This window comes from Abramis brama (assembly GCF_963993115.1).
Source record: "Abramis brama genome assembly, chromosome: 1".
NCBI classification, from domain to species: domain Eukaryota; kingdom Metazoa; phylum Chordata; class Actinopteri; order Cypriniformes; family Leuciscidae; genus Abramis; species Abramis brama.
Window position 1 is genome coordinate 28,290,575 of NC_139963.1, and position 10,421 is coordinate 28,300,995.

The window sequence follows — 10,421 nt, forward strand, 5'->3', positions numbered from 1 at the left end:
GAAGGACAAATGCATATATTAAGTTTTTGAAAAGTGTATGTGTGATGTTAAATGGTCTAGAGTGATGGGTGAGATTTTATACAAAACTCAATGTGTCTTGTCACTGGGTTGAACATATGTACATATCCTTTTATATATCGAATTGCATGTGTGCTATGACCAATGACAATGATACATGCATTTTAGAATGGTTGAGGCTTGTAGGTTTTATTTTATTTTTTCGCCCACCCTGAGGTCTTCCTGAATCTGTATTAATGTAAAACATAATTTCCCTTTGATTTATTAATGAGACTACAATTTCTCATTAGACTTCTGTGGTCATATGTAGTTTGGCCTCAAACTGTCTTCTGTGCTACTGTAGCTTAGATCCCTTATTGAACAGTTAGTTCTTGAATCTGATTGGCTGTGCAGAGTGCTGATATTTCCGTGTTTGTATGATTTCGCTTGTCTGTGTCGGCGACGTTCCAGACCAGAGTATGTGAGCGGTGTAGACTGAAAGTGGGATTGTTTTGTTTTGAGAGCGTCTGAGACCAAAATTGAGCGGCAGAAGCTGGAGAAATGCAAAAAACCCGGAGTGGAGCTAGAAAACCATGCATGTGTGATTATGAAGCGTTTTGATGAGGGAGGGAAATTCGAAGTCACTTTATTCTACTCGCAACCTCTCTTCTGTTCTGTACAGTATGTTGGTTGGTGGCACAAAGCTTTTTTGGGAAGTATTTTATAAAAAAATATTATTGAAACCTGAAATTACTTGATTTTAAAGGGATAGTTCACACACACACACACACACACACACCAAATCTGTCATATTTTTTTTGGTCAAGTATGCCTTTAACAACTTGTGCTGATATTCAGTGCTGCTCTTGTGGTGTTGCTTAGGTGGATATTCATGAGTAAAATTCATTGATTTTCCCCTCTAAAAGAAGCAATAAACTCCATGTAGAATGGCCCTTGAGAAAAGAAAGTGCGTGGAAAGAGACAGGAGAGGTTCTGATAGTAGACATGCTGCTAGTGGTTTGGCATGCTTGTGTGGTCGTTCAGAAAGCTCTGAAGCGGAAATGCATGGGAGAAGTGTTGTTTTTCCACACCTAAACCATCTCTTCCCTCCAGCTATCTGTCCTTTAAATGTCAGCTGCTCCAAGTCCTGACCGCACGTTCGTAAGGCCGTGGTGTCGCCAGCCTCGTGAATCTTGGGATGCGGGCTGTCACACCATTGTACAAATCAAGAACCCTCTGAAGGGGTAGTGTTTCTGAAGCTGCAGTTTGTGTTCTTTACACTGGTGCCTGGGAAGTTCTGGAGGTCATATGCTTTATATTTGACTCATAAGTGTGCTCTTATCTAATCATTACAGTTTTGGAGAGTAAGTGTCGGTTAGATGTATGGAGAACCTCTGTCATCGTGGCTGCATCAGTGTTTTATCTAGAGGTTGAGTAATTACTCTCCCCGTCTGACTGGAATAAAGCAAGCGCTAATCGCTTACAAAAGTCATACGGGTGAAATAAAAGGTGATCCTCCTACTTAATGACAAAAAATGATCTTCAGTAATGACCTGGGCATCTCTGAGAGGACAATGTGATGAATACCCTTGTGGCGTACTGTATGGCCTTGAATGTGTCATTATCTGTACCTTTCTGTTTTTGAAATTAAAAGATAGAAGAAAGATATGGTTAAAATTACTTCTATGTGTTGTATTTTTGGACTGAATTGCAAGTGTAGCCCTGAGTAGGTTTTTTGAGTCATTCTCACTCTCTCTTCTCCAGTATACCTCTCTCATTTGGTGTGTTTGGCAATCACTAAATCAAGGCACCAGCTCTATCATCACAGAGCACAGCACTTCACACACCTGAAATATGGTAGCCCACTCAAACACACACACACACACAAAAAACAGTTTCATTGAGGTGACACAAAGCAAATCACTCCTGACATTCCACTTGGATTCGGTTACTCTACCACATTTAGTGCCGATACTGTAAGAAAAGAAAAAAGAGGAGCAAAAGAGATAAATGACACAAAACAAAAACACTATAAACATCCTGTGACAACAGGAACAAAGGCTGAGCGTTATCTGATGTGCCTGTCAATCTGCAATAGAAGCAATGCTGATACCTGCACTCTACAGGGTGACTGCAGTCATCACCCTGTATGCTAACTGCAAATCATAAAATGCTAGATAGAATGGTAAAATAAATAGGCTTCACTTAAAAAAAAAAAAAAAAAATGTTTTCATATATTTTGTTGTTGACCCTGAAGCCTGCCTTCAAATCGACTTCAGATCATCTTGGTCATTTAGTAGAAGCTAGTTTCCATGAGCATGATACCATTGAAATTCAAGAAACAAAATGACCTGGGAATGACTTCAGTGTGCGCAGGTGTCTGAAGCACATTTGAAATCTTATTGGCCGGCGGATGTCAGGTGACGAAGCGTAGTGCGTCATCATCAAGACCTAAAAGGGCACTACGTCATGGAATCCCTAATACTTTTTGTCTTCAGAAGCCACATGCCTGTTTCAGTGTCTAAATCTAAATCAACTGTTCCTGCCACCAAAACAGCGCTTTTCACATTGGATTTTTGATGTGATTTATTTTGCCTACGGGGCGTGTAGTATGGCTTCATCTTTTATTGCTTGCGAGGCGCACAGCATATTTAATCTCTAGGCATCAAGCACACAACGCTAGGAGTGCACTAGCTAAGGTGCGCCTTTACGAGATGTTTTATGTTGTGGCAGGCTGGTCCTCTCTGCACACAATCATATGGATTTAACCCCGGGATCTCAAGTCCTTCTGGATTATTTTTTCTTTGGTGGCCAAAAGGTTTGTGCGTATCCATACTTCACAACCTTGCTGGTCAGACATTTCTCACCTTGCCTAAGAGGCACAGAATGGCTTTGCCATGTCACAGTGTTCAGATCCCTCAAAAGGGAACGTCTCAGGGTTACGAACGTAACCTGGTTCCCTCAGAAGGGTACGAGACGCTGCATTGCTTTGCCATACTTCATGCCTGCTCAGCTACTTCAGACAATTAGAATCTGGAGATTCCGTGACGTAGGCACCCTTTAATGGTCTTGGTGACGTGCCATACTTCGTCACATAATCAGCCAATAGAATTGGCGTGATTTTACACGTGCTTCAGACACTGGCGAATGCTGAAGGCATTTCCATAGTATCATCCTTTGCGTCACGTTCCCTTATTAGGGAACGGGGTTACATACATAACCTTGAGACATTTTCTATGCCTATATAGCCAGATTTAATTACGCAGGTTTTTGCATATAACATGAATTTGCTATGTCCTTTTCTAGTCTTGAATCATACATTTATGTTAAAAAATAAAATAGCCATGATGGCCATTAATATTCATGGTTCTGAGTGCTTTGCTAATGTGAGTTCAGCTTCAGTTCATTAAATTCACTGGTTGGCTTTATGTGTATGTTTATGTAGACAGCTGATGGCAATGATAATTAATTTGTTGTCTCAGCGATTATGAATCCCTTTTTGATCCTGATTTAAAAATACTAACTTAAAAAAAAAATATATATATATATATATATATATATATATATATATATATATATATATATAGTAGGACTTTTAAAACAAATTCTGTGTCCTCAGTTCGAGACAGCAGGTGTTTGGCTTGAAATGCCTGCCGCAGAACCCTACTTGGAAACAAGAGAGATCTTTTTTTGGGTCTGAGACTGATGATGATTCTTATTTGCAGTGACGGCATCATAATTTCTTGTTTCGGTGAGGTAGGCCTGCTATTGTCTGGGCTTGTCTGCGATCACTACGACAGGCTTATGAAGTGTCAAATCTTTATTATTAAGTTTGCCCAGTCCCACCTTGCCTGTGATTGAATTATGGCCCGATAGTTGGCATCTAAATTAGGGGACCACTAAAAAATGTGCAGTTTATTGTTTTCGTTGTTCATTTCAACAATTTAAATGAAAAATCCTTCAAATGCCCAGTGTGCACTGAAGATTTCACTAGACTTTTAGTTACTGCTCATTGTAAGTAGTATAAATAATAATAATAAAACACTGACCACATTAAAAGTTCGTTTTTATTTTACTTATTGCTGCCATCTGTGATAAAATGATTTTAAATGCACTCCAAAACTCTTTCTTTACATATAATTATATTGCAAAATTATAACAAGATTTTAAAGAAATAGATTAGCTTGATGCTACAGTTTATGTAAACATACCGAGCAATGTAAACAATATATTTCAGAGCATGAGTATTTATTTATAAGCTATAAATATTTAATTTGCTCACAGATGTTTTTTGAGTGTTTTGAACAAGCTTGGTGAGAGACATAACAATGTTTATTTCCAGCATGTTATGTCTGTTTATTTATTTATGCTATATTGACATTATAGGGATAGTTAACCCAAAAATGAAAATTAGCCCATGATTTACTCACCCTCAAGTCATCCTAGGTGTGAATGACATTCTTCTTTCAGACGAATACAGTCAGAGTTATCTTAAAAAATATCCTGGCTCTTTCAAGCTTTATATGGCAGTGAATAACCGTTTATGTTTTGAAGTCCATAAAAAAGCATCCATCCATGATAAAAGTGCTCCACACGGCTCTGCGGGGGTTAATAAAGGCCTTCTGAAGCGAAGTGATGTGTTTGTGTAAGAAAAATATCCATATTTAAAACTTAATCGACTAAAATAACTAGCTTCCGGCAGACGGCCGTACGCATCGACTTGCGCCAAAAGAGTAACACTTGACGATGTACAGTATGACGTAGGATGTAGGAGTAGCGCGCAGTTCAAATAAACAGGGCTGGGCAACAAACTCAAGCTCCACCGACATTTCTATTTAAAGATTTTCGTTTTAGACTTCTAATTCGTGACTGGTGTTTTATTTTGCTCTATCCTCGTTCGTCAATGCGTAATGTGTCATGTCAAAGGTTACTCTTTCGCCGTAAATCGATGTGTACGGTCGTCTGCCGGAAGCTAGTTATTTTAGTCGATTAAGTTTTAAATATGGATATTTTTCTTACACAAACACATCACTTCACTTCAGAAGGCCTTTATTAACCCCCGCAGAGCCGTGTGGATTACTTTTATCATGGATAGATGCACTTTTATGGACTTCAAAACATAAATGGCAATTCACTGCCATTACAAAGCTTGGAAGAGCCGGGACATTTTGTAATATAACTCCGATTGTATTCGTCTGAAAGAAGAATGTCATATACACCTAGGATGAATTGAGGGTGAGTAAATCATGGGCTAATTTTCATTTTTGGATGAACTATCCCTTTAAGCAAGTAATGTCTGTATCCTTCTGGCACATTTGCCTTGTTTTCTTCTATTTTTATGCACTTGATTATTTACAGGTACAGTTGTAATTCATGCATTTCAAAGACGTCATTAGTCAAGCATGATGTTATTTGTTTTAACAAACACGATCTTGTTTTTAATCAAGCAAAACATGTTGAATTTAACTTTTGTGAGGTCAAGGCTCCATTTACAGAACCTCATTTCACTTTGCAGGAACGGATTGATTATGTTGCTCTGATTAAGAAAAACTGCTGTACAAATCATTCTTGCTAAATGACTGCACCAAGTGCTCTTGGAAATCCAAATATACGGGACAATATATTATATATACTGGGCTCTCAGTGAATTTGCTGAGGCATGAATTCTTAACTTCTGCCTTCTGCTGGAACAAGGGAAAACCTTTCCACTTCAATGTTACAAGATCTTATTTTCATGCCAAGGTCTTACACAGCAAATACTTGGCCTGGCTAGTTGTTATCTGTGTTTGGAAAGCTACCTTGAAATTGTAGCTTGCCAAGCTGTAAGCTAATCATAATTTGAAGTAGGGTACAACGGGACTAAAGGCACACCTTAAGAAAAATGTGCTTTTCACTACTCCCATAGTGTATGACTGCAGGAAAAAATATGTTTGTATTGAGCATTGATGGAGCAACAGATTTTGTGTGAAAATAACTCATAAATGTGTTTAAAAATCGTAACGTCAAAGCTTTTGTCCACACACGGGGCAAAAGGCACAATGTATTGAAACAAATACTTTAGCTAAAATAATGTTTTTAATAATGTCTAAGTTAATACTTGATCAAAACAAAGTTTGTACTATTTTCAGTTTATTTAGATAAATAAAAGATTTGTGTCGATATGATGAATTCATTATACATACGGTGATTATCCAGCTATTTATTATCATGTTAATTATTTTGATGTTAAAAATTAACAGCATAGCCTTTTACCCCATATATCATACTTTTAAACATTCTTCCGTTATTAAAAAAAAAAGTTGCTTTAAATACCTTGAACAAAACTGAAAATCATTAAAATATCTTTGTCAATAATTTTAACGATTTCCCTTTGCTACAAAAATCTACAACTTTTTTAAAAACAGTAAATATTCGATCAAATTAGCGCAGAATCAACTTTGCGTTGCTGCCCGAGATCGTGTCAAGGATCAGACAAATTTCCATGTACAAAGCGTTTGTTAAGAAAGGTGCTGAGCTGAATTTTTGTGCCATCTAGTTTCAAAAGAGAGTAAAGTCATGTAAAGAACAGCTGTTGTGACGCTACAGAAGTTAGTTCTTAGCTGTTAGGTTTAGTGTTGCTTCTCCCCATCACTGGTGGTTATAGTCTCAAAAAGATGTGCTCTCTGCTAATTGCGTTCTAATGTCATGACACATACACCTCAATGTGGTTACATGCGGCTGCATTTGATTATATTTTTATTTCAGCTCAGCACGACGGACTAAAAGGCCATTCATTTTACTAGTCGAATGTTATGTCACGGTTTAACATGAAACGGTCAGTGTTCAGCAGGTAAAGCCTCTACTGTACCTCTTCATCTTTGTTCCGCTTCATTTAAGTGGCCATTTGTTTGCGTTCACGTGGTGTATTAACTTCAAAACCTCATCTGTTTTTCCATTAATGTGAAGTGCTAATATTGGAAAATGATTACTCAAAGACTGCTTTGCACGGGTTGACATTAATACACCACCAGCAGCGCTGCAGATAGGCGCGCTGAGAGACAAAAAATCACTAGCAATTTATTCCTGATTTGTCATGTTCTCTATAGCAATTATGATGCTGGCCTATTGTGTGAAGAATAAAGGAGATGCAAAGATAGCATTTGCCGTTTTTCATGAACCCGTGCATAGCTACTGATCTGTCACAACAAAATGCTCTCTCACCCTTTGCACTTTCTTATCTTGTTCTCATGTAAACGTTGAGCTGCACTTGGCTTCGGCATGCCTCTAGAAGATTCGGCGTACGACTTTGAGTTCACCCTAGGCAACGGCCCTTGGGACTGCATTACATATTTATCATGGCAATTAGGAGACGTGTGCACTAAGGGCCATTAAAACGAAAGTGCCCCTGTAAGTAGTGCATTGATGCAGTCTGTGCTCGGCACTCGATCTCTGAGCCGATTATCAGTGGCCGTGGCTTTTGTGTATACACAAGAGATGCTCAGACTCTCCATTACAGCCACCATCACGGCACTACACGGTCCCAACAAGGGCTCTGCCACTCCCTTTCATAGTACCACTCTGCTTTCATAGAAAATAGCTGCTTTTTGAGAGAGAAATAAGAAGGATGTGGTCTGAAAAGCTGTGATAAGGGTTCAGCAGGCACATACACACCAGCTCACAGACATCTACAAACCAAGGCTGAAAATAGCCCCTGTTTGTCTGGGTGACATATGTTGTATAGCCCCGGGCTCCAGGAAATCAGTCCAAAGTCAGCACCTCCAGCACAGGATGCCCCTGTAGTGCACATACTATGATTCAATTCATTCATGTAGAGTAACGAAAATGGCTGGCTGTGAAATCTACTACAAATCAGCTACAAATTGCTAGGAAGATGAGCTGAATGTTATATACAGTATGTGGGAGTTGCTTAGTGGCCCAGAAGGATGGGTAGACCCTGGTCCCCTGCTCTGCATTCATGGAAGAATGGTCCCAGCTGTGCATGAATGAATGGATATCTGCATTAGCATCTTCTCACATCAGTCCTCTGATGTCTCCCTCACTTTGATGTTTAGGAAGATGGACAGAAAGAAGAGAGGTAATGGGGAAGGAGAAAGAGATGGCAGAAGATGAGAGAGCGGGATGAAAGCCAATACTGAGGGAAGATGGATCATTTGGGATTTCACATTTGTCTTTGCATGGGATTTATGTAGCATCGTCTATCAAATGAGTCATGGTATAGGAAGTGGGACACTGCTCTTTTTTGTCATGTCTGTTGCATCCGTGTTGTTTTCTATAACGATCCACCAAGATGGTCCTGAAAAATCGAATTATTACTAAATGTCTGGGTGGAATGGACAAATGCCAAAAGTATGTAAATTTATATGTAATTTTAAATTTGAATCTTTCAATCTGATGTTTTCTTTACAGTTTTTATCTGGTCCACAAAACTGGTTTGAATGATTTGTTAACTCAGTGATTAGATGATTTTACTTCTTGAATTTCTAGAGTTCGACAACCTAGATTTCAGTCTGTTTCTCACCCAAACCCAAATATTGCTTGGTACATGAGTCATATGGACAAGTTTGAAGGAACTTTTTATTTTAAGCATGAAAGCTCCATGCCATTTATGTAACTGCATGGAAACAAGTGACCAGTGCATTAAAAATTGTCCCTATTGTGTTCCACAGAAGAAAGTAAGACATACAGGTTTGGAACAATGTGAATGCGAGTAAGTGATTTTTCATTTTTTGGTTAATTATTCCATGGTGTTGAAATTACAAGTATATATGGGTGTTGTGTTTTTGTGTTTAGATATTTTTGGCCGTTTAGTTTATTTGAACAGCAGCAGAGTGATGAATAATCTCATTATCAGAAGCACAGCCTTATGTTTTATCACATTTGTTAATGTACAAAGCCCTTTATCCCAGCAGTCCAATGCAGCGCTTGAGTCATTAGTGATTCATTGGGGGAAATGAAAAACAGGCCATTCATACTCTGGGCTTGGTAGCACATAAACCACTGGCTTCTTCACAGAGAGTTTACACAGCAGCTGATGGAGTGACAAATCGAATGGATTTTAGATGGTGGGAGCTGGATGAGAGGAAGACTGAGAGTGGAGGAACAGGATTACGGTAGATGGATTTGAGCATCACCAAAAACAGATCTTCAGTGGAAAAGACGGACCGGTGGAAAGGGGGAAATGAAATCTTTTGAGCTTATTGTGGTTGTGTGATGTGTCCCATATCTAATGGGTCTGTGGAATAGAAAATCTAGGTGGTGTCTTGTATTTGTCAAGGGTCTTAGCATAGTGTTTATAGAGCACAGAATCTAACTGAAGGCATAAATTTGTGCATGATCATTTGAGGACAAGGGTGTTACGATATTTAAGGGTGCTTAAACTACACGACTGATTTAGCTTTCACCAGTGGGAGGTACTTCCTATGAGCAAGCCCAATCAGCAGAGCTGTCACTCAAAATCACTGGGGGCGTGGCATTACTCACCACTACTTCTCTGGCTTTCTGCTGCAGTTTGACTGATTTTTATCATGTTGAGAGGCTGTTTATATGAAAGACTTATATATAAATATATATAAATATATATATTAATATATGTATACATAACACTTTATTTTTGCTTTCTTTGTACTATATTGTCAAAATGGATTGATTGCTTTATTTTGTTGATTCTGTTCATATAAAAACCAAACAAAAAGTTGTGCAATAATGAACAATGAAGAAAAAATATACCTTGTAATTTAGTGTATATATGTAGCCTTGGTGGCAATAAAGAGGTGTGACTTTCAAAAAGACCATTTCGCCCAGAACTGAGACTGAGGTGTTCTCTCTCACGTTTGTACATTCACCACCAGTCCTGCTTAAGATTTCATTGTAAAATGTATTGTATGAAATAAAATTGAAGATATTGAGACTTTATGAAAAACATTGTGCCATGCATTGTTCATTATTTTAATTAATTTTATTTATATGAATTTGATGTTGCTCATTTTTAGGTCACTCGTTGACGCAATAGTTAATTTCCTCCTTCTAATAGAATCTGATGGCCTCATTAATGCACAATTGACCCTGTTTTGTGGTTGTAGGGGAAATAGCTGCAGCAGTTTGTGTTTGGTGATTTCTTCTTCCTTTATTATGGTGTGTAGGGGGTGTTTAGGATGAGATGGCATAGTTTTGAATCCATTTTCTGTCATAGATGTTCGCGTTTGTGTGCACGCCAGATCTACTCTTACAATATTTGCACAAAGCAACATTGTCAAAAACCCCATTTACCCATCACACTATTGAGTCAGTCTCAGGAGTAAAATAACATACTGTATCAGACACTCTAAATACGACTGCATTGTCTTTAAATGTTAACAGGGATGAAATTGCTTTTTGCTTATGCTTGAAGCCTGGCGTTTACTTTGATTAGATATTTTGTAAGGGTT

General features: G+C 38.3%; 1 protein-coding gene across 1 annotated transcript in view; it reads left to right on the top strand.

The window, feature by feature from the left end:
- cacna1ia (calcium voltage-gated channel subunit alpha1 Ia) overlaps nt 1-9,916 on the top strand; it is a 125,717-nt gene extending 115,801 nt beyond the window's left edge. Inside the window, exon 36 of the mRNA XM_084117691.1 lies at nt 8,049-9,916. The gene's annotated coding sequence lies outside the window, so the exon portion shown is untranslated. The remainder of the gene's footprint in view (nt 1-8,048) is intronic.
- Nucleotides 9,917-10,421: the final 505 nt, after the last annotated feature.